This window comes from Oryx dammah, unplaced genomic scaffold, assembly GCF_014754425.2.
Source record: "Oryx dammah isolate SB20612 unplaced genomic scaffold, SCBI_Odam_1.1 HiC_scaffold_14, whole genome shotgun sequence".
Lineage (NCBI taxonomy): Eukaryota > Metazoa > Chordata > Mammalia > Artiodactyla > Bovidae > Oryx > Oryx dammah.
This window is the reverse complement of record NW_024070198.1, coordinates 21,268,197-21,295,070: the sequence shown is the minus strand read 5'-3', so window position 1 is coordinate 21,295,070 and position 26,874 is coordinate 21,268,197. Positions and strand designations below refer to the sequence as shown.

At 51.1% G+C, this 26,874-nt stretch overlaps 1 long non-coding RNA gene across 3 annotated transcripts; it reads right to left on the bottom strand.

Annotated features, from left to right (window-relative positions):
- Positions 1–1,665: 1,665 nt before the first annotated feature.
- On the bottom strand, positions 1,666–20,863 carry LOC120873541. Of its 3 annotated transcripts, none has more exons than XR_005723486.1 (5): positions 20,506–20,863; positions 12,702–12,788; positions 7,141–7,214; positions 4,507–5,012; positions 1,666–3,146 (listed from the first exon to the last, which is right to left on the bottom strand). It is a non-coding gene; the product is annotated as an uncharacterized LOC120873541 (long non-coding RNA). The 3 variants fall into 3 exon arrangements; XR_005723488.1 differs by having other exon boundaries at positions 4,507–4,655; positions 20,506–20,857; XR_005723487.1 differs by lacking the exon at positions 7,141–7,214 and having other exon boundaries at positions 4,507–4,655; positions 20,506–20,850.
- Positions 20,864–26,874: the final 6,011 nt, after the last annotated feature.

Here is a 26,874-nt window from a genome sequence, read left to right as displayed (position 1 = left end):
GAACCACAGTTCTGCTTTCAGAGCCCAACCAACTGCTGTCTGTTGTATGCGCGTATGTGTATGCGTTCTCACCCAAGTGCCCCTAGTGTGCTAAGTGAACACCTGCATCTATTTGTGTCTGTATAGGTTAATTCCACCTCACTTGTATATAATGCCCTATATAATTAACAAAATATACTACATTCAACAGTCTACCTGAGCAACATAACAATTTGTATAATGTAGGCAGGGTTGAATTACTACTCCCATTTTATAGATACAAGAAAACTAAGGCTCAAAGAGGTCTGATGGGCTATCCAAGATCACCAGCTACAAAATGATAAAGTGAGAGTTAGAAGCACGGTCTTGTTATACTCATCCAGAGCTCTTTTCTTGACGTTGTGGTTCTCAACTCTGGCTACACTGAAATCCCCTGGGGACCTTTTAAAATTCATCAGCACCTGGGTCCTACCCCTGGAGATTCCAGTTGTTCAGAAGGTGGTCTTTGCAGTATGTTTTTATATTTTATCATGCAGGCTGGTTGAGAAGCACTGCCTCCAGGCCTGGGGGCATCAGGCAGGAGCTGTGCAGAGGGGTGTCCCAGGTGTCTGACTAGGCTGATATTCTCTCCATGTGAATGTGGATTCCAGTCTCTTTCCTCCTCAGTACCTATCACAGTATCAACTCCCCGGAAAGACTTACTTCCCAGTACTGTCAGAGCCTTTATTTCTTCTGTATCACCCCAACTCCCGACCCTCTTCCAGACTGTGAAGACCTAAAAAGGATGCTCAGCTCAGCATGATGAATGAAAAGGCTACCGGCCATATGCTCATGGTTGTAGCCACCCAGTTAGGGGCAGACAGTGTGGTCTCACCAACAGAGAGGAGAACCAGCTCTATCTGGCCTGTCAGCCAGGGGAAGACCAGAGACATGAAGGGCAGCTGCCTTAGTGATGTAGGGAGGGATGAAAAGGGGAAAGACAGAAAGAAGGGAAGAGAGAACAGCAGGCCCCTTGGAAGGCTGTATGGACCAGCTAAGGGCTAGAACCCAGCAATGCTCACCTCACTTCACCTTTGGTGGGAAAGGTAGGCTAGCAGTTAGGAGCACAGACTCAGTAGTCACCTACCTGGGCTTGAATCCTCGTTTCTGGTTACTAGTGGTGTGACTCTGGGCAAGCACTTAACATCCCTGTGCCTTGGTTTCCTTATCTCTAAAACGGCGATGATAACACTAGCACCTGCCCCACCAAGCCTCTGGGAGTATTCAGTGAGGCCGTCAAGTCCCCGACAGAGCATGAGTGCTAGGAAGGGTTCAACCACTGTTATTCTGCATCATCTGATGCTCCTCCTGAGCATCATCTGAACTCTCCCTCCTCAAAATTCTTCCTCAATATTCCTTCTCAGTCTTTGCTAGAGGTGTTCCTCTGCCCTCCCTCTGAGTCACTGGTTCTCTCAATCACCTGAGGGACTTTTGGGCTTCCCAGGTGGCGCTGGTCATAAAGAACCTGCCTGCCAATGCATGAGACCAAGAGACCCAGGTTCGATCCCTGGATTGGGAAGATCCCTTGGAGGAGGGCATGGCCACCCACTCCAGTATCCTTGCCTGGAGAATCTCATGGACAGAGGAGCTTGGTGGATGACAGTCCATAGCGTAGCAAAGAGTCCGATAGGACTGAAGCAACTTAGCACGCATGCACGATGAACTTTTACAGCTCATTCCCAGAGTTTCAGATCCAGTTGTTCTGGGGTGGGGCCCAGACACTGGTGCTTTTCAAATTCCCTGGCTTATCAAAATGTGCTGCCAAGGTTGAAAACCACACACTCCTCTAAGTGTTGATACTCCCCAAGACTATTCTTGGCCCTCTTCTCTTCTCATGTCTTTCCCAAGTAGCTGACCTCCTTCCCGTGGCCGTAATCCACATCCATATACTGGTGACTCTCCAATCCATATACCCTGACAAGGCTTCTCTCTTGAATTCCACACACCCATTTCCAACTCCCTACCAGACATCTTCATTTCCAAATGTATGGAGATAAAATTATTCTTAATAGCCTTGTAACTTCCTGGGTATATTTGCTGAGATGTACTCTGGATCCCCCAAGTAGGTACATATCCCAATCAGAACTCAGTATTTTGCCTTTGCCCCAAACCCCTTCCACTCCTGTTCCCCACCTCCATCACTCCCAATCATTCACCCAAGGATATCATCCAGGATTCCTCTCCCCCATCACATCCCACCTCCAACCAGTGGACAAAATCCTGTCCATGCCCTTGTAAGGCTCGCCTGCACAGCTGTAGGAGCCTCCTCACTGACCTCCCAGCCTCCATTGTTTCTGGCTACATTCCCCTCTCCGTTCTCTTCATCTTCTTCAGAGCTAGTTTCCTGAAATGCAAATCATTCCACTGCTAATGCCCTCCCCTATAAAAACACAACTGCCCACAGCCCTTTACTATCTGTCCCCTTCCCCCGGCCTCCCCCAGAGTGACCTCTCCACTCCACCCTCTGTACAGCAGGTCTCCAAATGAGCCATGCTGTTCGATGCCTCAAGGCTTTTGTATATGCCATTCCTCTTGCCTTATGGGCCTTTCCTTCCCTTCCCCCTTCTATTCTGCCCACATTTACAAATTAGCTGAAACACCAGCTCCTCTAGGAAGTGTTACCTGTGTCAGGTAACACAGGTTAGGTTGAACTGTTTTGTTTTTTAATCCTCACTGCAGCCTGTAGTTGTCTCTGTTGTCTCTCACTCTTGTTTTACTTCCTTATTTTCATGCCTGCCTCCCCCACTGGATTGGGACCATATGGATGGGATGGACTATATCTTATTTGTCTTTGAGAAGTGGGGTGAGGAGGGAGGAGACCAGACTCTTAAGTTCAAGTTCCCTTAGCTGAAACACTTGTTTAAGACTGCTTTGGCTTATGGCTCTGGATTTTGAAGGGTAGCTTCCTTCCTCCGGAGCCAAGCAAAGAGGCTAGATTTGAGCAAAGAGATCCAAATAACCCACGGGCCAGACACTGTGGTCCTAGGTTTCTCCTCTGGTTCTACTTTTCCAGGCCCCAGAACTGGCAGCTCTGATTGTCTCGCCTTCAGGGCCCAACTGAGGTGAGCAGAGTCTTCGTTCCCTTCTTCCATCTGAGATCAGGTTGGGAATGCATCCAAAGAAATCTTCTGGGAGAAACCAAAAATAAATAAATAAATGAAGCAAAGATGTGGATCCATAAACACTTAGAGACACAGAAATGGACAGAATGCAGATGTCTGATTCTAATTTGTCATCCATTCCTTAAGGAGCACATCCCAGAGTTGCCTTCTGGACACTGTCACCCTTGCCTGAGACAGAGCATTCAAAAGCCCCTCCTCTCAACACTCTCACCTAGCAAAGGGGCTAAGCAGGAATTCCAGTCCCACTCCTCTGCTAGGTGGGCAGCTGAAAAGGTGCAAAATTTAACAGCCAGGGAAATTAAAGCCAACCCTCAACCTCCACAGAAGTGAAAGATCAAGACCATCAATGGTCTAGAGCAAAAGAAAAGGTCAGGGCCCAGAGAATAACCCACAGAACAACCACAGAGTTTGCCTCATTCATGGCTGAATGTGCCATGTCTGACCTTTGATCACTAATACTTCTAGAGCCTGTGGCATATATCAGCACTGTGCCAAGCACTAGATTAGCCTGAGTAACCCTTACAACAACACTATGAAGAAGGGACTATTATTACTGCTGTTACAGATGAGGAAACTGAGTCTGAGAGGCTAAGTGACTTTTCTAAGGTCACAAAGCTGGTAAGTACCTAAGCTAGAACCCAAATTCAGTCTGGCTCTAAAAACCCAGGCTCATAATTTATATGATATACTGCTTTATATATGTGGCATTATCCAGTATTTGCTAATAGTAATAATAAAAGCTAACAATTATTTAACAATGTGCCAAATACTGTGTTAAACACTTTATACACATTATTTTGTTCACTAGATAGGTACTATAATTCATCTCATTTTATAGATAAGGACATTGAAGCTTAGAGAAGTTAAGAGTATTGTTTGCAGCCTCAAAGCTAGTAGGTGAAAGAACTGGAATACAAACCCAGGGGGATGGATAAAGGAACCACCAGCACAGACAACCCCCTAACTAGCACTACCACCATCCTAGAGAACATCCATGAAGGCAAGAGAAGGCCTTTCCAGGAGCTCTGACAAGGTGGCTGACACCTTGATAAAGACTGCCTGTGGACTTTTATTATTATTATTTTTTACCTTTTGGCCATACCCTGTGGCAAGTGGGATCTTAGTTCCCCCGACCAAGGACTGAACCCGCATCCCCTGCATTAGAAGGCAGAAGACTCTTAACCACTGGACCACTGGGGAAGTCCCCTGTCTGTGGACTTTTAACACATGTCCTGCAAAGGCAGCACTAGCCTGAACAGCCAAGTGCACGGCACGGGGTACTCAGAAGCAGCCCTAGAAGGTTGGGCAGGTTCTCCTTTTCCCCAGGCCTCTCTAGAGTATCCTCTTACCAGTTGGATGTACTCACAATAATCTGGCACTTGGAACCTGATTGGGTTTGGGGCCCCCAGTTTCCAGAAGACCGCCAGGATTCTCTCCTAAGAAGGCAGTTTTCAGCTCTCCTTGCTGGATGCTTCAGTTCCTGATGGGAATCCTCACCGAGAGCCTTCCTGTTACCTAAGGAAAGAGAAAGAGAGAGAAGGGAGACAGCCAAGTCCTGGCCTCCCCTCCCCATCTCATCACCTTCTCAAAGCCTTGCAGGGCACCCCCACCACCTCCAATCCCACAGAGTTTCTCACCTTCAGGCAAAGGCAGATGATGGCAGAGCTGGGGAACAGAACTTTACTGAGCCCCAGGAGGACTGTACATCCCTGTCTTTAGTATTTAGAGAAGGTGAGTCCCAGAGGAGAAGGAAGGAAAGACTTGGGAGAGGAAGGGCGAGATGCTCAGAGATGCAGAGATACAGATGGAGACTGACACCAGGAGGGGTTTCAGAGAGAGATAGAAGAGGAGGGCGCCAGGGAGGGAAAGAGACTGAGGAGGGTGGGAGAGAGGCAGAGAAAAGGGGGAGGGAGGAGAGAGACAGAAAGAGCCAGTTGCTTTATTCATGGCTGGTGATATTATAGACTGAGTGAAAATCACATTATCGTAATGGGAAAGTTAGAGTTGCTGAGATGATGCCCTGAAGCCTCAGCGCTGATTGGGGTGTGATTGCTATCTGTATTTATATGTAGAAAGCAAAGTTCACTGCCAGTTCAAGATGGTGGCGGCTGCTTTATGCAACATAATTCTTCAGTAGGGAGACGCCCCGAGCAAGCGGAGCCAGCCGTGCCGGGAGTGGGAGCCCGAGCCTGAACCGGAGCTGACGCCTGAGCGAGTGCTGGAGCAGGCGGTGGAGCCCGGGGTGGAGCCACGCGGAGCTCAGCCTGCGGAGGAGGGAGGACCCCAAGCGGAGTGGAAGCCCGGGCAGGACCAGCGTGTGGTCCCAGAACGGGGTCTGATGGAAGGTGGGAGGAGAGCGGGGCGCGAGAGCCTGGGATGCGGGCCAGGAATCGCTCCCACATCCCCCATCCGCCAGGTCAGCCCAGAGCTAGGCCCGCCATGGAGGGAGGGCTGGGCTAGACCTTCAGAGGCTGGAAACCTTGAACGGGCTCTCCAATGGACCCCACCCTGCCCTCATTGTATAATTCAGTGCGAAACCGGAAGATAAATGTGGAGTTTTAATTTTTCCCGTGATGACTGCTTAAGCGCCTTTTTGCCATCTCACATTTCTTGAAATTTTTAATTATTTTAAATTTCTTTCATGGTTCCCGGCTGTGCAGACCTGTGGCCTGCCGCTTCCTACTGAGCAGCCCATCTCTCCTGATTGATGAAGGGGTGTGACCTCTGACACCCCCACTGCAGAGCGGGTTGGGGGGGGGGGGGCAGAAGGTGAGCCCAGACTCCAAGCCCTGCCCTGCTCTGTGAGGCATCAGCGACAATCAGCAAGAGAGAAAAGGGCTGTCTTTGCAGCCTAAGCAGTCTATTAAGCTTAGACCACCATTTGCTGCTGTTGTTTAGTTGCTAAGTCGAGTCTGAATCCTTTGTGGACCCCTTGGAGGCTCCTCTGTCCTTGGCATTTCCTTTTACTTCAGGCCTGTTTCCCTCAAGGCTTCCTGGGGGACTGTTGCAGTTCCTAGAATTGCCAAAGAAAATGCTGGGTGCTCCGTCAAATTTGAATTCAAATACACAACAAATTTAGCAAAAGCGTACCCATGCTTTCTTGGGTATTTATGCTTAAAAAAAAAAAAACTATTGTTTATTTGAAATTCAAATTTAATCAGATTCACCACATAATAGCTGTGTGGCTTTTAACTTCCTAGACCTTCAGTTTCTTTTATCTGAGTACTAAGAGAAAGTAATACATTCCTCAGAGGATGATTGAGATATAGTATGTAAAATACTCAATCCAATTTCTGGCACAAAATAAATGCTCAATAAATAACTACAAAATACTTACCCCCTTACATAACCTCTAAGGCACCCTTTAGTCCCTCCCCATTTCTATCCTAGGCTTCTTGGAAGTCAAATGAAAGGCTTGTATCAGGATTCCTACTCTGGAAGCTGCTGGCTGAATGGGGGAACCCAGGGGTAGATCTGATCCTACTTTGGTCCCCCCAGGGGCCTTACGGTATAGGATCCACTGAGAGTTCTGGAAGGCTGATTACCAAGGTGGAGCAGGAGCAAAGAGCAAGTCCTAACCCCAGACCCAAATCAAGCCTCACACATTCCCAACTACCTCTTTCTAAGCTTCGAAAACAAAAAAGAGTCTACCCTTCTTTAGGCCCCCAAGTTTGCCTTTCTCCCAGAAAGATGGAGGATGGAGCAGGGTGGTGATATGATACTGGACAGGAAGCGGGCCCTGCCTTCCTATGAGACCACAGAATGGGCTGTTTGAGCAATCAGTCTGCCCATCAGGGTGTCATCCCATCCCCCCTCCATCCTCTGGCAGAGGCCCATGTCCAGGACACACCAGCTTGAAATGAGTCCCTCAGGGTCTCTGTGTTTTTTCTCCCTCGCCCTCTCTCATGTCTCAGCTCTACCTCAGCTCAGAACTGACTTGGTAAAGGGAAGAGGCAGTGTGCAAAGAGTCCCACTGATGCAGCCTGGGTTCCAATCCCACCTGTATAATCTTGAACCTCTCTCTCGTAGAAAGATGAGACTTGTTTCCTTCCCTCAATAAAGGTGTTCCTGACTCTGAAAAGAAAAAAAAAGTGGTTCCCAGTAACCCTCATTTCCAGGCAATCTGGTGGTGGTTGGACTCCAACCTTTGTCTCTGAAGGAGACTAATTATTCAGGAGACAATTCATGGACCAATAGTAGCATATCTCCTTCCTTTCAAGTGGTCACAGACTCAAGATTGCAGTACCAGGCACATGATATAAACGTGAAGCAACCAGTGGAGGGCAATAGGGAGTGGTGGGATCTGTGGCTCAAAGGTACCTCTCCTAAAGGCATTCAATTTCATGTTTCAAATACTGTGCTCAGCAAATCCAAGGAAGTCTGATTTTGATCTATTGTATACCTCCCTAGTTTCTCAATCTTTCTGGTGACACTCTTATCCCTAGCCATAGGGTCACAAAGTATTGACACAAGAGTAGAGAGACAACACATACAGAGACACATTAAGCTACAAAGATACATGGAGCCATCTGTGTAAACACCATCAACAGGCCCAAAGGCGCAGAGCATAGGACACTCACGGAGGAGCTGCTCATCCTCAGCTTGCTTTCCTGCCCACCTCTTGCCAATCTCCCACCCTCTGCCTTCTCCTTGTTTTGCCCACTGGGACCCAAGTCTGTTGCTCACCCCATTGCGCCCACTTCCCTCTCTCCCTGATGGTGATACACTGTAAAGCCCAAAGGGTGTAAATGGAAATGGTGGGGGAGCGCTCCACACAGTTGACCCCTATGGTAGAGCCAACACACATGCATGCAGGGCCCCTGGAACATCCCTCTTGCTTTTGATCCTCACAGCAAGCCTGTATCAGGGCCGAGGATTGACAAGCAGCGTCCACATACTCCTTGGCCTTGATATCAGGACGACGAATTACAATCCCAGTGGTTTAGGTCCCTGCTTGTTATAAACTCCATCAGTATACGTGGTGGCTCTCTCCCAAAGACCACTCAGCAGCTCTAAGCCTTCCTAGATCCCTCTGCTGGGGACTCAGCCATAAAGCAGAGGCCCCAGGCACTCAGGCCATTAACCCTGGAAGGGTTCTGAGAGGAGATGCCAAGTCTGGGACTTTTCCACACTCCTCTGGTCCATTACATTGGCCATCGGTGCCAGAACCTAGGCAACCTCTTCCTGGGCTCAGTTATCTCAGCAAAACAGACTATTGATCCATTGTAATAAAGAAAATAAATTAAAATCAAGTGCTCCTTCAAAGATTCTTGAGAACTGATTTTCAGATGATTCACTGGAGGGAATTGTCTGTGCTCCTGTCTCCTTCCCTTTCAGGATTATAAATAACATTGATCATCACCAACAGCTTATCAAAGCTGGGATGTCACATCTTTGGGAACAATTACCCAAATCACAGAAGAGGCAGGAGAGGACTCACCGAAAAAGCTTTTGTCATCTTAGAGGTGCGGGGGCGGTGGGGAGTGGGGAGTCCAAAGAGATGACCTCTGTCCTGTCTTAGAGGATGAAAGTGAGATATCTCCCAGGGCAGGAAGCTTGGCTGGCAGTTCATTTATTCAGTTTCCTCTGAGGTTCCTATTTTACATTCCTCTGGGCTTGTGTCTAAGGAGCTATGTTGAGATTTGCACATATGTCCCTGATCCCTAGAATGACCCAGCAAGAGGAACTGAGGTTTGGCAGAGGACATTCTGCTTGTGGTAGAGGGAAGAGAGATGAGGCACCTGCCCCAGAAACCACACGCCCTCCCCCCCTTATCAAGGAATAAAGCAGAAAATCAAGCAGTACCCCTGGGACAGCAAAAGGGGCTAATCTGCTCAGAAGCTGGAGGCCGGATAAAATGACCCTTGCCTGAAATGGATGTCAGAGGACTGTCTCTGAGGAAATGTCATTCTACTCCCCTTGGAGGGCACTAGGTGTAGCTGGTAATCCACCCCACTCCCCCCACTCCTGACCTCTCTACACACACACACACACACACACACATAAATCTTAATTGTGTCCGGGACTTTTTACAGTGCTAATTAATCATATTTAGGGCTGTTTCCAGCTGTTGCTGAGGGAAAGAAGGTCCCACACGCCTGTGACTTAGGGTAAATCCAATCAGATGGAGGAATTCTTTGATTCCGAAGAAGCAGAGCATGGGAAAGACCCCTCTAATCCCAGAGCCTCTCAGACCCTGCCTGCCATCTCCTCTCCCCCACATCTGTCCTTGGAAGCTGATCTGGGCTGGGGAAGGGGAGGGGCTGGGGGCTGGAGGGGAGGGACCAAGGAGGGCCAACCCCCTTGAGATGGGTTGACTGGAATCAGGACCTAGGCCCAGTGCCTCGCTGACTTGGAGCTTCTGCCCTGTACTTAGGCCATTTAGTGGGCTCAGGGTGACCACGAGTTACTACAGGAGACCTGGCCTGGATTAGTCAGGCTAGTGGTGGGCAGCACTGACCTAATTACAGCTCTGCGTAGCCAGCGTGGTCTGAAAAAGGGCCTCACCCAGGCCTTCTGCTTTCCTGTGTCTTCTCCCCAAGCCTCAGAGGCATCTCTGTCAGCTCCCTTAGGCTCTCATATGTCTCTCCATTTCTGGGTGTGTTTCTCTCTCTTCTTAGGGCTGCATGCCATGATTTCAATGTCTTTCCCTGATGCCTATTTCTTTTTTTGGCCATGATCTCTGAACTCCTAGCCCACTACCTCAGATCTTCACAGAGATGCACTTGAAGATAGACATCTTAAGGGGAGAGGGTCAGAACCTGGCTGCTGCTAATACCTCTTCTTTGGTTTATGCTGGTAGCCCATTAGGTACACATGTGGAGCCAATATGGATGGAATGAGAGATAAGGAAGGTGGGATGGAGGGAGAAAAGCTGCTGCTGAGTAGTGGGTGGACAGCAAGGGACTACCCCACCCCTTAGAGACCCAGATGGGAGAGGAAGCCTTCCCCAGGGTGGAAAGTGAGGGTGCAAGGCTATAAGAAGGCCAGACAGAGACGAAGAAGTGGTGACCCTATTCTCCCTGCTATGATGACCCCACCTCTGCATACCCCCTAGTTGAGGCTTTCTGGGTCCTGGCCTAACTGGGCCTAAATAATTGAGAAGCCCATTACAGCCTCACTGTTTCCTCACTGTCAAGTGTAAACGCTGCACTGGTCGGTGGGGAAATGGGGCTAATTTGAATTGATAATAGGAAACGCAGGGAAAAGTCATCTATAGTGAGTGAGGAGCGAGCGATCCCCGAGCAGATGCTAAATCTTGTATAATGAAAGAATCTGCCGATGTCAATTATGTACGAGCGTCTTTGCAGTGGTTGGAGGCGGTGGGCGGGCGAGGGAACGGAGGGCTGGGTGCATCCCATAAACCCAAACACCCATCAAAGGCTCATACATATGGAGCGGCGGAGATTACGGCATAAATTTGAATGTTATGAATGTGCATGAGGGACAGGCAGGAAGCCTACCTCATAAGAGGGAAGGAAAGGGACTGTTTTTCAGTGCGTGTGTACAAGGGAGCTTTTGTCCTTTGGGTCCCTCAGCTGGGTCTCCTCTGTCTTAGCTGTGTCCCCTCTAAACCCAGTTATGTCCCAGGATGAGAAAAAATGTCAGAGTCTAGGGGTGCTGGGGCAGGGTAAGATCTGCTATTCTTTGGAGGCTTTGGGTCTAGCTGCCCTTGATCCATTCAGAGTGTTGCCAGGATGGGATCTAGAGACTGATGTGGCCAGAGACCCAGAAGGCTATTTTGAAATATCTGTGATGTGAACATAGCTTCCCCTCCTGCTTAATGGAAGATACAGGAGAGACAGCAATGCTCACCATGGAATGGGTGGGGTGATCCTGGAAGACAGCCTGGAGGAAGAGGTCATAAGCTGCGGTACAAAGAGGGCCAACAGCTTAGAATGACAACATCAAGGACACATCTTCCTGTTCCTGGGTACAAATCCACAGCACAGATAGAAGTGTGTGCTTGTGAGTGCACATACATGCGTGTGCACACACACGTGCGCGTGCACACACACATACAGGTGGTAACAGGGCCCAGAGCCCTCCATCAGTTCCCAACCTGCAGTTGCTCCCTGAGCAGACTCTGTGATTTGTGGTACAGGCCACCCAGGGACTTTAATCTTCACCGTGACAAATGCAATAAAAGGAACAATTTGGAGATCAGAGCTAAGGAAGACACATTTACAAACCCTTCCCCAAAGGTTGGATGGGGCTGTCACCATGTGATTTGTGCTGGAGATGAAGCAGGGAGGGGGTAGAGGGGGAGGCAGAGAGCTAGAGAAGGCGGACTGGGGAACAGGAAGCCTCACCACCTCCTCCTCACCCTCTCTGCTGAATCCCAGTGGGGTGGGCTAAGGCGGCCTGTGCATGGTGGGAGGAGGCCTGGACCACAGGCAGCCACTCCACCCCCCCGCCCCATCACGACCAGGGACCACAACTCAATTACCAGGAACACAGGCCAGAACCATGAGCTTCAGAGATTCATCTCAGCAGCTCAGGGGCTCTATCTAGGGGAGGGATTGGTGGGGTGGCAGCGGGGAGAGAAGGTAGGAGAAGAGAGAAAGGAGGAGAGGCAGAGGCAGAGTGGGCAAGACATTTTAACAGAAAGACAGTGACATGTCAAGTTGCAGAGGGAGCCCCAAAGAAGCCCCAGTCTGGAAGAGGAATGAGAAGGCAGATTTCCCAACCAGGGCTCCTTGCTCAGCCAGACCCGGAAGGATCTAAACCCAGAGCAGCAGTGGGGTAGGTCACCACAGGGGGCACCCACCCACCCATTTGATCTGGGAACAAATCTATGGGAAGGTAGATCAGCCTGGGGTTCCACTGGATAAGTTTATCTGGGGTCTGAGAACAAAGCTGGTAAATGGCCAAGCAGGACTGGTACAGTCTGGGAACTAGGGTCTCCCTTTCCTCTCTGAGCTTCTCCTTCCTTGTCTGAACAACAGGTCTAGGCTAGAAGATCTGTAAGGTGCCAGCTGCCTTTTATGGGCACTCTGAGCCCCAGGTTTCTTAGAACCAACAACAGGAGACTGAGAGAGAAAAGTGCCATCCTGCCACTCCCCCACTTTGCCTCTCTGTTGCTGTACTGGTTTACAAACATATGCGCTCCTTTCTGTTGGATCCCAGCTCTGCTCCCCAGAGTTCAGGTCTTCAATTCTCTCAGGCACCCATACCTCAGAATATGGGTTCAAAAGAAACTCTTTGGCCCTCTTTCTTCTTGAAAAACCTGGTCAGTCTTAGCTTCCTTTTGGATAAGACCATCCTCAAACCAAGGCCATTTTGTCTCTAGCTCCTTCTACCCCATGCTCAAGTGGCCCCTTAGGAGATGTTCTCTCTGCCTCAGGGTGTAACTTTGAGGCCTCTGGGTTCCTTCTAGTTCCCTAACTTTAAGCTCCCAGCAACTGAGATGTTAGTTTCCTTGATCAGTGCCCTCCCCACCCATCTGTGCTCTGTCCCCTGCCCCCAGCTTCCAACCAGTCTGAGAAACGCCATGCTGGCAGGAGGGAGAGGGTTTCTACCCTGGGAGGCTTTGGTTTTTTATCTCACGCAAGGTCACACCTCAGATTTCCTCCACCTAGCTGCTGCCCTTGTGTATCTCCAGCATGACTTGGTCCTCATACCCAGGTAAGGGGGCCTGGTGACTACCTAAATGTGGGTAGGAAAAAAGAGAATTTAGGAGTGTGGGGGCCTGACCCTCATTCAAAATTTCCTAGGGAAGACTGACACTCAGACTGGAACATCTGGTCATGGCCCAGCAGGCTCAGAGAAGTTCCCTCAGATAGAGTGGGCCTCTTCAGGGTGGTGACTCAGGGCTGGATCTTGGTCTCCAAGGGAGGTAGGGAATTGGGGAGGTTGAGGAGGTGGAGGAATGAACAAAGATATATTTTCTAAGCTCTAGACAAGGAGGAGAGGATTCCCTGCTTAGGAATGAATAGAGGGGCTTGTGGGGGCCAAATCAAAACAAGGCTGACATCCCCAAATCTCTCTCCAGCAGAGGGTCATAGACTGGAACTGTACAAACTCCATCCGAGTGAGTCCCTTGGAATAGGGTCCACAATGGACAGGAGACACAAAGGGAACTGACCTGCTGATTGCTGGTTGGGGCAATTCCCATGGTCCTCTGCTGCCTCCCTCTGGGAGAGGGCAAGAGGACCAGCCCTGTCCTCCTCCCAGCCCCTCCTCCTGGCTCCTCTCCACTGAACCCCATCCCCACCCAGGTCCCTGATTTCTCCCCGGGTCCTCAGACACTGTCCTTACCGCTGACCTTCATCTCCCAGACTCCCCCACCCTCACCCCACAGAAGGGATGAGAGAAAAAGGGGACTAATAGGTGAGCAAAAAGGGACTCTCGGGAATCTCTTCCATTCCCTGACTCCCCTCTTCAGAGGAAGAAAGGACTTTGACTTGGTTTACTCATTCACATCCCCCGTGGGCTGCAATGGGAAAGGAGGACAGAGGAACAGGTCTGAGAATTGGCCCATACCCCAGGACATCTTTTCCCTGGAGTCTTACTTTACCCAGAGACCAATCCTTCTCTGAGGCCAAAACCAAGGCCAGGCCCAGGCAAGAGGGAGTCCACATTAACTGATGGTTCATTATCTTTCAATGCCCCTGCCACTGCTGGTGGGTTGATCCCAGCTGGGCAACCCCTGACCCCCAGCTCTGCTTACCTCCCACCAGGTTTAGTCCAGTCCTGAGGCAGCTGAGCCCCGAAAGGGTGGTGGGCCGGGGAAAGCCAAAGCAAGATCAGCAATGGCCACAGGGTCATGTGGGCTCTAAGGAGGCACTTCCCCCCTAAAACCCCTCAGATTTATCCAGCAGACCAGAGATTGATGAGAAAATAACAAAACAGTTGAGGAGAAGGTCATTTTTGGGTCTCTCTTCTCCTTCATGTTCATACCCATTTGGCTTATGATTTGCGACTGTCCACTTACCCAGGACATCCTTATACTCACACACACACGCACACACATGTACACACACAGAGCTGAGCTATGTCTAGCCTCCATACTTCATGATAAACCATGGGGTGGAGACTAGTGCAAAGGATTTGAGGGGGAGGGCACATCAGGAGGCTGGGATAGCAGAGGGAGCAGAGTTGGCATGCACAGTGTGGGGTACTTTTGGGGGAAGCAGTGAGGGGAGAACACATGGGGGGCTGGAGGGTATCGGGCAATGGAGAGAGACAAGAAGTAGACGGTCAGCCAGAGGCCAAGTAGTGGTTGCCTCTAAAGGGAGGCTTCAGGCCATTCTGCTTGAGCAGAATCCCATGGTGATCAGAGGCCTAGGTGCTGGTAGACCAGCATACCCTGTCCTCAGTGAGAGGTGGGCTGGCTCAGGCCTCCTAAGGCCTTCCCAGAACGAAGCCAGTGGCCAGGAGTACTCTGAAAGTGTTAGTTGCTCAGGTGTATCTGACTCTTTGGGACCCCATGGGCTGTAGCCCACCAGCCTCCTCTGCCCATGGAATTCTCCTGGCAAGAATACTGGAGTGGGTTGCCCTGTCCTTCTCCAGGGGATCTTCCAACCCAGGGATCGAACTCACATTGCAGGCAGATTCTTTGCTGTCTGAACCATCAGGATTTTTCTTCCCTTCTGATGTTAAGAGGATGGGCAGGTGAGAGTTGGGTGGCAGAGCTCCTTTCCCCCCTCCCTCCACTCTCTCCAAAATCAGTCATCCCCTGATGAGATCCACCCTCCCACACAGAGCTTCCCAACGACCTCCCAAAGGGAAAACCATACCAAACAGGTCCTCTCTAACTTGCTTGCAATCCTAAACTGAACCAGGTCAGGGTAGGAAGAGGCAAAGAGGTGACTGTGTCTTTCCTTGCTGAGCCTAGTCTTATGACCTCTTGCCCTTTAGTGGAGTGTAAGGTCAACAGGGTTGGGAGGGTGGCCATTTTGACCTTGAGAGGGCTGCCCCTGTCTTTATCCATGCCCTGCCAGCATCGAGTGCCCTTTGGAGGTTTAGTCACATAAATTGCAGAGTCCCATGCCGGGCTTGGAGCCTACAACTATAAATAGGCACGAGGTAAACAAGGTGGCAGATGCAGGGGCTTGGGACTTGCCCCTCTTTGCCTGGGCTGGGGCCAAGGCACATCCGTGGAAAGGGATATCTTCCCTCCCCTCTTCTCTCTTTTCCCCTGCCTGCTGGCTCCTAGCTTCCTGTACTCTAGGCTTCTAGTCTTCTCCCTCTGGGGATTATCTTCTAAGGCGGCTTTCTGCTGCAAAGCTTCCCAGGTCACCTGTCCTGTTTCTTCCGAGTCAAGACAGGAGGGGCTGGTGGTGTATCCGTTACTTATAGTGCCCCCCCACCGCTTCTCTCCGGTTGCTCTACTTTGCCTGCAGCCTCTGCACCGTCTTGAAGCGGTACTACTGCTGCCAATCACCAGGCTCTGCCACTAGGGGCGCTCTGATCCCTTCTCTATCCTAATAGTTCGTGCGTGCCTGCGTGCTAAGTCCCTTCAGTCGTGTCCGACTCCTTGAGACCCTATGCGCTGCAGCCCGCCACGCTCCTCTGTCCATGGGATTCTCCAGGCAAGAGTACTGGAAGTGGGTTGCCATTCCCTTCTCCAGGGGATCTTTCTGACTCGGGGATCAAACCCGCGTCTCCTGTGTATCATGCGTTGGCCGGCAGGTTCTTTACCGTGATGCTGTAACATTTTTCAACTAGGAAACTTCATAGTTTCAGAGAGACTATGTAACTCCAGAGAAACAAACTAACCCCTTACCCTCCAAAGTACAAAACATAAAAGAGTGCACAGATTCCTGTCATTTGAGTTAATAGCTTCCAGGTTACTTGGATCTCTGGGCTGTATCAGCTGAATTCTAAGCAGAGAATCGGCTTGAGACAAATTTAGGGGCATTGCTTTCTGAATCTATCCCTGCCTCCCCTCTGCCCAAACCTGGTCCACTTTCCTGCTCTGTACTTGTCCTGGCTCCAACAGGTTCTCAACCCCCAAAGAGTTTTCTGAGCAATTTCAGACCACTGGCCCCACAATTATCTTTCTTTATCCCTTTTGTAAGTTTCAATCTTTAACTGTGAACTTCCTTCTTTCATCCTAAATTGGGCTCTCCAAACATATTCATTCACCAGTTTAGAATCAGAAATTATAGCTGAAAAGGACACCCCCATTTTTTTTTTAACCAATGAGAGATCTGAATTCCAGAGGGTTTAGGTGATTCTCATCATAGTTGCATACTAACATTGGCTTTGTTGCTAAGACTGGAAATGCACTTTTGTGAAGCCTGGCTTCTCCAACCAGACCTCCTCCTTCCAGCTCCTAATGGCTTCCTTTGCCCCCTGGAAACAGGCTTTCTATCTTTCAAAGGTCCATTCTCCTTTGAGCCCGGTCTCCAGCTGCCTTCTCACATAGGGAGAAGGAATGGACAGGCTCTGAATCACAATGAATGGCTGAGTCTTACATAGCTGTTTCCAGTAACTTCTTCCCTCCCTCCCCCCTATGTCACTGGGTCCTCTCTGATGGCTTACTGAGCAAATGATAGTGGAAGAATGACTTCCCAGAATCCCATTTGGATAAGGCATGCAGGACTGAGAGGCATCCTTCCTGCCGTGGGAGGTTACTTCCCTGGTTGCTCCTTCATTTTCCTTATGCATGTCAGTTCCCTAATTTGGAAGGCAGGGTGAGACCAAGTCCTGCTCCATGAATGATGTCCCCTGTGCCCTGGGCATGCAGTGCCCAAGTGAGCACAGGTACATGCACACACACACACACTCATATTCTCATCACCAACCTATTCAAGGGTTTCTAGACTAGGAGTAAGACCAGAATCTCAAGACACAGAATCTTTTGTCAAATGAATCACAAGGAAGGGAAGACAAAACCAGGATCAGACCTGAGGGCTGGAGACGAGCTCGTGTGGTTCTCTGAGAGCAGAGGTGAGGAAGAGGTATAAGTAATGCTGGTGAGTGAGAGCAGTCTGGCTTCCTGATAGCTGGGAAGGGTGTCTGACTCAAGGCTGTCAGAGTGAATGTAATCCACAGGAGAGAGGAAAGATGCTAATAGAAGTCAGACAGGAAGTACAGTTACCCCAGAGTACTCCCATCCTAGAGCTGGACTGGAGCTCCCAGATGCCATGTGGAAGTGTCTAGGATGTGTGTGGGGCAGCTGGAGGGATGGCCATGATCTATCCAGCACCTGTCCTGCCCCTGCAGGCTGATGATGTAATAGTAGAACAATGTGGCTGCGGAGAAGAAGGGGGGCTTTGGAATCTGGGGGAGGACTAGTCCAGTTCTCAGCGATGTGGCTGGGATAAGGCAGCTGTCGTCTCTGCTCTGAGCCCAGAAGGATCCCCTGGCCCTTCGGTGATCATTCAGCCTGGTTATATTCACCTTAATACCAGTCCTTCAATCATGGGTTGGCTCATGAGCTCTTCTTTCAAGAAACAAAAATGATTTGGGCTACAGCTGTCAACCACATAGACTCTAATCAGAGATCGGACCAGGCACAGAAAAGACCCTGCCCATGACTGAAACAGAGGCCTTCCTATAGGGACCGGGGCATTCAGACACTGGAAGATTCCTTATTCTAGGCCCCCAAGCATCTGCTCCCTCCTTCCCACAACCACATCTCACCTCCCTTGTCGTCTGATGCCCAACCCCCCACCCCCACTGACTTATCTACCTTCAATTTAGGTCTCCCACAAAGGGTTTCTCACTCAGGCCCTCTTCATGCCTTGCAGCTGGTCTCTCCGGAAGGCCTCACCTTGCTCCCTGATGATCTATTACCCTAGCCCTCCGAAGGATTTCATCAGATTCCCTGCAAACATTTTGGATGTGAACTTGCCTATAGATTTGGTGACTACAGTTGTCTAAAATGATCCCAGAAGCTCTGCTGACCAGCCCAGGACAGAGAGACTGGAGAGCTGGTAGGACTCTCTCTCCATCCCCCAGCTTGACCCGCTTCCCTTCTGCTTCTTCATCCATCACCTTCTCAGATGACTGGATGATCAGAGAAGTGATCTCAGTACCCACTTCCACATCTTTCCCCTTCCTTGTCCCTAACCTGAAACCCCAGGTTGTCATTCTCCAAACTGTCCTTGAAATCAGCAGCCATGTCTAATATACTCATGTGCCCCAAACACAATACCTCGCAATTTAAGGGTTCAATAAATATTTACTGAATCAGTCCTCAAACTTCTTGAGTATATTTCCTTCTTTTCTCAGTACATGGTCCTGTCAACAATCACACACTTTTAAAATTCCCAAGGCAGCTTTTGAGGAGCTATTCAGGGGCATTAACCTCTTTTAGATGCTGAGGAGGAAATGTGCGGATGTCCAGGTCTGGGACCCAGAGCTGAGCACATGGCCTGTCTGCCTCCCCTGAGCCTCCAGGCCCCAGGCGGGATTGTCTCGCCTCACTCATCCTTGCCGCCAAGGCCTCCTCGGCTGTATTTATATACACTAAAGCCTCTGCCCGAATAAAACATCCATGTAAAATCCAATTTCCTCAGAATCTCTTTTGGAGCCTGGGCCTGAGATGGAGTAGGTAACCCCGGCCGTAACTGCCTGAACCACTCCTGCTGGCTGCAAAGGTGAGGCCCATTTTTCAATTATCTATCTGCTTTGACAGCAGCGGTCCAACCACCGAGCTAGGGAAGGGGGAGGGGGAAGCAGAGCTGGGGAGAAGGGAGAAAGAGGGCAAGGGCACGGTTGGGAAGAAAGGGAGAAACCTAGAGACAGGCGCGCGGGAGAGACCCTGCACGTGGCACCCAGTAGGTGCTCAAGAATTATTTGGAAAATGAGCGTCTGGAAGAGTGAATTGGGAGGGTAGGGGAGAGGCGAGGAGAGAGACAGTGGGTGGAGAGAGGGAGAGACGGCGAGGGAGGGGGAGGGGAGGCGAGCGTGGATGGAGCCAACAAGAGGCTCCTGTGTCAATCCGTGGAAACGGGAGGCAGAGTGATGCGGTCACAGCTCCTGCCATCAATATCCTCTAATATAAATGTCAGTGATGCTATTTTCCGCGCAGTCATTTCGCACACTGCTGATTACATTAACGTATAATGGAGGGGCGCCGGCTCCACTGCTTTCTCCCCTAACCCTCCCCCCGGTGATGTGTCAATAGCCGCCTCCATGAACAAGTCAATTTTCTGCAGGCTTGGCAGCGGAATAAATCTGCCCGGCTATGGGGAGAGCTGGAGATATTTATATACCCGGCTCTTGCCTCCCGTGTGCGCGCGTGCGTGTGCGCGGCGGGCGCGGGCGCGGGCTTGCGGCGGGCAAGCGGTGCGGAGGGTGGGGGCGCGCCGCCGAACTGAATGATTTCCAGCCCGGACTCAATAAGAGGAGAATTTAGAGCGGTCCCTGAGCTGGGCTCCCAGAAACAGCCTTACACGTTTATTTTCCTTAGCTGAACAGGAAAGGCGAGAATTATATGTGGATTTATAGGGCAGGCGCAGCTCAACCCAAATGCTCCCGCTCCGGGGGGCAGGGAGCGTGGGGGCGGGAGGGAGGCGGCGGGCAGGGGGCGGACCGCTGGGACCCCGGCTCGAGCCTGTGCGGGTAGGGGCCCACCCCCCTCGCTAGTCGCGTTAATTACATTTGTTCTTGTCCTTCGTGAGGGCGAGACTTCGGCGCAGCCCGCGTTGGGGTTTGAGTGGGGGGGAAGGCACAGGCCAGGACCGCCTGGAGATGGGGGGGCGGGCAGGAATGGGGACGAGGAGAGAACGGGAAGGGGGTGGGGGGCTGTCAGCTTCAGCTCAGAAGCGGATCAATAGTACGAGATCTAATGGGCTAACTGCCAAGCGGGCGCACCCAGGCGCTGCCCCGCGGGGGCGGGAGGGGGCGGGCGAAGGACGAGAGAAAGGAAGGGGGGTAGGTAGGAGAGGGAGTGAGGACGGGAGGGGGAAGGGCAGGAAGAGTGGGCGAGATGGGGGGAGAAGGAAGAGAGATAAAATCGAGAAAGGGACAGAGGGAGAGCGGAAGTGAGGGGGGACAGGACAGTCTTCGTGGGGGCGTCTTTTCAACATCCTTCCCCCGCCCGTCTCTGGGAACAAGGAACCTGTCCCGGAGCGGCCAGACCCCCGCTGCCGCCCGCCCCCAGCCTCAACTCTGCCACTGAGCCGCCAGGGGGCGGCGCGACCCTGTGCTGTCCCCGCAGATCTCCGCGCCACCTCGCCGGGGCTGAAGTGACCCGCGCCTTCGACGCACGGTCCCCGCGCGATGCCCTCTATCCGTTCCTGGAGGCCTCCCTGCGAGGCCGGGTTGGGAGTAGGGTAGCTCGGCCCCTCCCGGGGCCCCGAACAGAAGCAACTTTCTGATTTTTACAGTGCCCAGCATGGCACGGGGAAGTGCCTCGGGGGCTGGATCACCGGACCAGGGACTAACCAGGGTTCCCCAAAGATACCCAAGGCTGCAGCTGACACGGCTTCGGAGTCGGTGTGGGATTTTGGGGCCTTCGCAACCCAACGGCGCAGCGCAGGCGAGTCTCTGGGACAGTCCCCGCGCGAAGGGTCCTTCTATGTGTGCTGTGCCGGCGCTAACGAGGCCAGCCAAGGTCGCCGGGATCAATGCCCAGTTTTAACTCTTTCAGTTCCTGGCCACTGTTTGGCCCCTAATCTTCTGGCTATAGGCGAATCCTTTTCTCAGCTCCTGCCTGTCCCTTCCCAAACTGAGAAAATAAAATACAGCCCCACACTCCTACTGGCAAATTCTGCCACCCAGTAGAGGGGAACTGGTTCAATGGCTCTAAACCTGGGGGCATATCTGAATTACTTGAGGGAGCTTTTCAACATAAACGTGTGGATCCACGGGCACTCATATGGTAAGGGGAGTGTACGGGCCTGCAGCGGTTCCTGGGAACAAGCACTTTGTCAAAGCTCTCCAGGTAATTCTGATATATTCCCATAGGGGCATAGCCGGAAGAAAGGAATGACTATTGAACATTTTTTTTCCTGTTTGGTGTGGTAGCTCAGCCTGGGCTCTTTGCTTTCATCAAAATGTCTGTATGTGTCTCACTGTGTGTATATGTCATTGGGCGCCTGTGTCATCAGTAAGGATTGTTTTCATGCATCTCTTTGTGCGTCCTCTATGTGTAGATGTCACGTGTTGTCCTGTGTGTCATTGATGTTATCCTCAGCGTTGAGAGCCCCTGTTGTGTGTGTGTTGTCGTACATGCCTGTCTTGATGAGAGCAAGCGTGGGTCTCGTGATTTGTGTTGAGCACATCTCTGTGGGCTCCATTGTGGGGCACAGCCATTGTCTCCACGTCATTGAGAGTGTGTGCTGGCAAGAGCTCATGACACAAATGGAACGGAGCTGATCTGCCCCAGAAGCAAAGGCAGCAATGACCTTCTTTTTCCAATTATATCCTGGTCAGAGGTGAGCGACCTCTCCCCACTGAGGCCGCTTCTTGTCATGCAAACTGAGCAGAAGGATGGAGATTAGAGGAATGTGACTGAGTCACGTGTGAAAACAATCAGCTATCAATGAACCCAGATCAATGTCCCAGATTACAGATGAGCCCAGGGCCAGCAGCCACTTCAGAGTTTTTCCCAAGGAGAAGAGAAAGCATAGTACACAATAGCCGTTCCCAGAACACTGTCACACACAAGTCCCACAGCCAGAGAGACACCCAGGCACTTACACAGTCTGAGTACAGGTAGGAAGTGCCTTAGGGAGAGCTGAGCAAATGAATGGCCATAGGTGCTGAATTGGTGGGCAACTTTTGTTAGTAATAGGCGGTTATTGTTTTTGCTAAGGACATAGCCTTTATTCAGCTGGTAGCGGGAAGTGTAAAAGCTTGTGTTGAGTGTTTTCTATTTTAAGTCTGGAGAGTTCGGATTCTAAGTGGGTCACAGGAGGCAGTGTGGGGATTTGGAGGAAACACTCACGTCAGGAACAGAGCAATAGAGGGCTGTGTTGAGGGGGTGGCAAAGGAAAGTCTTTGGGCAGCTGTGGGCAGGGGGAAGGTGTGCAGCGGATGGGCTCCTGGGACCAGGGCATCTGTCCTTAGGACAGCTTTAAACCAGGCTGAGGTGTGAGGGAGCTAAGCTTCCCAAGGGCAAGGCCAACCCTCACCACAAATATGCTCCAGAACAAAAGGCAGAATGGAGAGAACTGGGAAAAGGGAGCCAAAACTTCTGAAGGTCAGGGCCATGAAGGGCCCTTGTGACTAGTCTTTGGAGGGAGGTAGAGGCAGGAATTTGGGGGACTGTGAGGACTTAGAAGCCAAGACTAGTTCAGTATCTAGAGAATCAAGGGAGACCAGTGAGGCAATGGGAAGAGTTATGGAAAGGCCTGAAGACCTTGTCAGACCTGGCTCTCCTATTGGCTCAGCCTACCTCTGACTGGGAAGTCAGCATGGCTGATCTAGCACCCAGGACAGCCAAGGTTGAGAGCATCAGGCCATCTCCCTGTGGGGTGTGACAGGCAGTCCTCATGGCCTTTAATTTTCTTAGAATTCCTTGGGTGCACTTTTGTGGAGGTCCCAGTATGTTTAGGGCTTCCTGGGTGACCCTAGTGGTAAACAATCCTCCTACCAATCCAGGAGACATAAGAGACACAGGTTTGAAGATCCCCTGGAATAGGAAATGGTACCCCACTCCAGTATTCTTGCCTGGAAAATTCCATGGACAGAGGAGCCTGATGGGCTATAGTCCATGGGGTTGCAAACAGCTGGACATTACCCTATTATAAGAATGTAAAGATGGGCAAGATGCCTTTAGGGAACTTACAGTCCAGTGCAGAATAAAGCATTAGAAGATTTTCTTTTTGGGGGGAAAAAGTAGTGTTACAGAAGGGCAAACTGCCTAGATTCAAATCCCAGCTATGTCATTTCCCAGCTTCAGTTTATGAGTTCCCAGGCCCTCCTTCCCTCCGTCTGTAGAACAGGGGTATCTATCTCTAAGGATTGTAGTGCAAGTTTTAGGCAAAGTCCTTAGAACAGTGCCTAGACATAAGAGTTAGTTTTTCTCATCTTTCTTTCAGTTTTCTGTTATAGTGCCTTTGGAAAAGTTCTGTTATTATGTCAGCAGAATTAAAGTGAAAAATGATAAGGTAAGTGGACAATCAGAAGACTCTGAGAGGGACTTCCTTGGTAGTCCAGTGGCTGAGACACCAAGTTCCCAACGCAGGGGGTCCAAGTTCAATCCTTGGTCAGGAAACGAGATCCCATATGCCAAGCAACTGAGTTCACATGCTGCAGTGAAGATTGAAGATCCCACTTGGCATGACTAAGACCCAGTGCCGCCAAATCAATCAATAAATATTTTTTAAAAAGAAGAAGATGCTGAGAGGCTGGAGTGTGTTGGGGTGGGGCAGTGGGGCCTGCTAGGGGATATGGGTATCCTGCTGTGGGGTGGATGGAGTAGCTGAGATACTCTTTCTAGAAGACATGTAGGGCAGAAAGACAAGGAGGGGAGGTCCTCTGTGTAGAGTTCCACATTTAGGACAGTTCAGCAGGGCTAACTCTGCCCCTCCCCCTCCCCTGGGAAAGGCACCCTGCGCTGAGGCAGCTGGCCCATAGACATTGCAGGGGGCAGGGGCATGGGGAGCCCTGTGGAACACTTTTTTGCTTTCCTGGGATAGGCACTTCCAGCTTCCCTCTCCCGCACTTGACCTCAACTACAGCAGCCCCCTCTGCTGGCCTCAGCAGGCCTAGACCTGCGTCCTGCCTTCACGGATCTCCATTCCTTTCAGTGAGGTTGAAGCCAGAAGATGCCTAAACTGAGCCTACTCGTCTACCCAGAACCCAGACTCCAGTAGCACTGAGAAAAGGTCCAGGCAGAAAGCTCAGCTAGATGGTTAAGCTGTAGGCTCTGAAAACAGGGTCTGGAGTAGAAGTTTGAAGCTTGATTCTGCCACTTACTAGCTGAGATGAACTTGGGCAAGTCATTTCATTTTAGTCTCAGTTTCTTTATCTGGAAAATAGGAGCAAAAATGCCTACAGGTGTGGTTGTTGTGAGGATCAAATTAGGTAGTGCACTTTATAAAGCGTTTGACACACACCGCTAAGTAAGTGATCAACCAATTCTCCAGCAATTTGCCCAAGAAGGTACTTCTTGCTTATGGTAACACTGGCTTCTAGGGGTCTTAGCCCACCTTCTTAACTGTGGTCTTCTGGGGACCTCACTGTCCCAGATTTGTTTATTCAAACCCCAAAGCACTGAATGGCTGAACAGTTAGTTGCCAGGAGCTGCTGCTTCTTTATAGAATGGGGTCTGGGAATCCTGGTTCAGTGCAGGGGATAAAGGGTTAAGGCGCATGGGGGGCTGCTGGTGTGGGAGTGGGTCACCCCTCCCCTTCCATTGATTATTCTCCTCTCCAGGTGTTTTTGTGGCTTTTTTCCCTCCCTTGGGTGGGAGTGGGGGCTGCTGGGTCCACTTCGGGCTTAGTTATTGTTTTAATTTTGGTGCTGGCTCCCTGGTGCCCAGAGCGGATAATGAAAGAGGAAAAGAGAGGTCAGGGTGGTGCCCAGGCAGCAGATTTCTGCCCGTCAGACTGGGCCAGGTCGGGTGGGGAAGTGGGGGATGTGTTAAGTTAGTATCAATAAAGCAACTGGAGTCTCAGAAGTGAGGAGCTGCAGAGCCAAGCACAATATCTTTGTGCTCTGGGAGCTTAAAGGGGCGCTTTGCCTGTACACAGCGGCTCCTCAGAATGAGGCTGGCCATGGGGGTGAGGGGCCAGTGAGCATACAGGCTGGACGGGTACAGCAGGGAGTGACAGTGGAAAGAGTGAGGACCTGGGCAGAGAATGAGAGTCTCAACTCTAGCTTTTCCTTCCCCACTGTCCTGTGCATGTGTGCGTGCTAAGTCTCTTCAGTCGTCTCCAACTCTGTGCAACCCTACGGACCGCAGCATGCCAGACTCCTCTGTCCATGGGATTCTCCCAGCAAGAATACTCGAGTGGGTTGCTATGCCCTCCTCCAGGGGCTCTTCTTGACCCAGGGATGGAACCTGTGTCTTTACCACTAGCGCCACTGGGAAGCCATTGTCCTACTATGTGTCTGATCTTGGGAGTGAGCTTGGGTGGGGGAGGGAGTTGTATGTGCTGTGGGTGCTACTGGAGATGGAGAGAAAGACAGAAGAGAAAGGAGGCAGCAATGTGTAGGGGCCAAGAGTATAAGCTTTGCTGTCAGACAGACCTGAATTCCTGGCCAAGTTCTGCTTGCTGCCTGTGAAACTTTGGCAAGTTCCTGAACCTCTCTGAGCCTCAGTTTCCTCCTCGGTAAAATGGCACCAACAGTGTTGCTAACCTCAGAGGGTCATTGACATGATATGTAGAAAACTCCAACCAGGGTCTGGAGGACAGTGAGTACTCAGTACATGCTAGCTGTCCTAAGCAAGCCTGTTTTCCTCAGCTGTAAAATGGGGATATCAGTTGTAACTTCCCTATAGAGGCCTTCTGGGGAACAAATTAGATAAAGCCTGTAAAGTGCTTAGCACAATGTCTGGTACATAAATAAGCCTTCAGTACATGTTAGCTGTTGTTATTGTATTATTTTTATCTTTATTATCCCCTGCTGCCTTGGCACTGGTGATTTAGTTGAGGAGACTGAGGCCAGGCCACTCCCTTAGCCACCTGAGGTATTTGGCTCCTTGCACAAGGGCTTTCTGAAGCCCAGCCCTCTTGGTGAACCCTTCTGGTTTGTCTTTTATAATTCAGGTAGACAGACAGAAGGTTGCCAGGAGCTGAGATGATTGCTGGACTTGCAAGAGAATAAGACCGCCTTGACCATGTCTGCCCCTGGGAGAAGCCTGTCAGCAACTGTGGCCGTTTTTGGGAGGACTAACTTCGGCCTTACTCCTGTCCCCCTGAAGCTCAAGAGGCGTGCGGGCTGGAGGAGGGTGCTCACCTGTTTCCATCTGGGAGACTCGGGGAGAACACAGGTCTCAGAACGCCCCTATCCCTCTCCTATCCGTGCTCCTCCAGTTCCTCTCCCTCTCTGGAGGTGGGGGTGAGGGGTAAGCAGATCGAAAAAAGAGGGTAGTTAATGTTTCCCACTTGACCTTTCTTTCCCCAACCCCCCTACCCCTGCCCCCAGCGGGCGGGCAGGCTGAGGGGATGAATGGAGTAGAGGGCACGATTTTCACATTAATGGCAGCATATGTTGTGTTTATTGACACCGCAGGGTCCGTGCTTGTGGTTGTGTTGGGGGGGGGGGGTGCTCCTGGGAGGCCACTGACAGGAGGGGCTGGGGGAAGAGGAGACGGAGGGGAAGGCTGCCTGCGGGTGGGGAGGGGGAGAGAGGGGAGCCTGGGGCCTGGAGGGAGGGAGGCAGGAACAATATTGTTGCAGGAGCACACCAGGTGCTTGCTGTCAGCCCGAACAAAAAGGAAGAGTCAGCAACTCTGGGGGTTGGGGGGGGAGGCGGGAGCCACCGCCTGCTCGAGTCTTGCAGCCTCTCCCTGTTAACCCCTACTTTGCCACGCTGCTGAAGAGGGGAGGGATGTCCGGGGTCTCCCCTCAGCCCAGGTCTATTCAGAGACACCACATCCCTGTTGATTCTCTGGGGGACGTGGTTCCCTCTGGGGTTGGTAGTGGCAGGTCCTTTTTTTCCCTTCCTCAAAGCCTGAAGGGAAAAAAATCCCCTTCTCTGCTCCACTCTTTCCATAATGGGGGCGAGGAGGGGAGGGTGCAATATATACTCCTTGGGAAGTCAGTAAACCAAAGTGGCAGGAGTCAGTGCCCTTGGGCTTCTGAAAGCAGCTGCAGGTGGGGGCTGTGTGAAAAAGGGATTTAAGAAGGGGATGATGGACCGTCCGATGGAGAAAGCG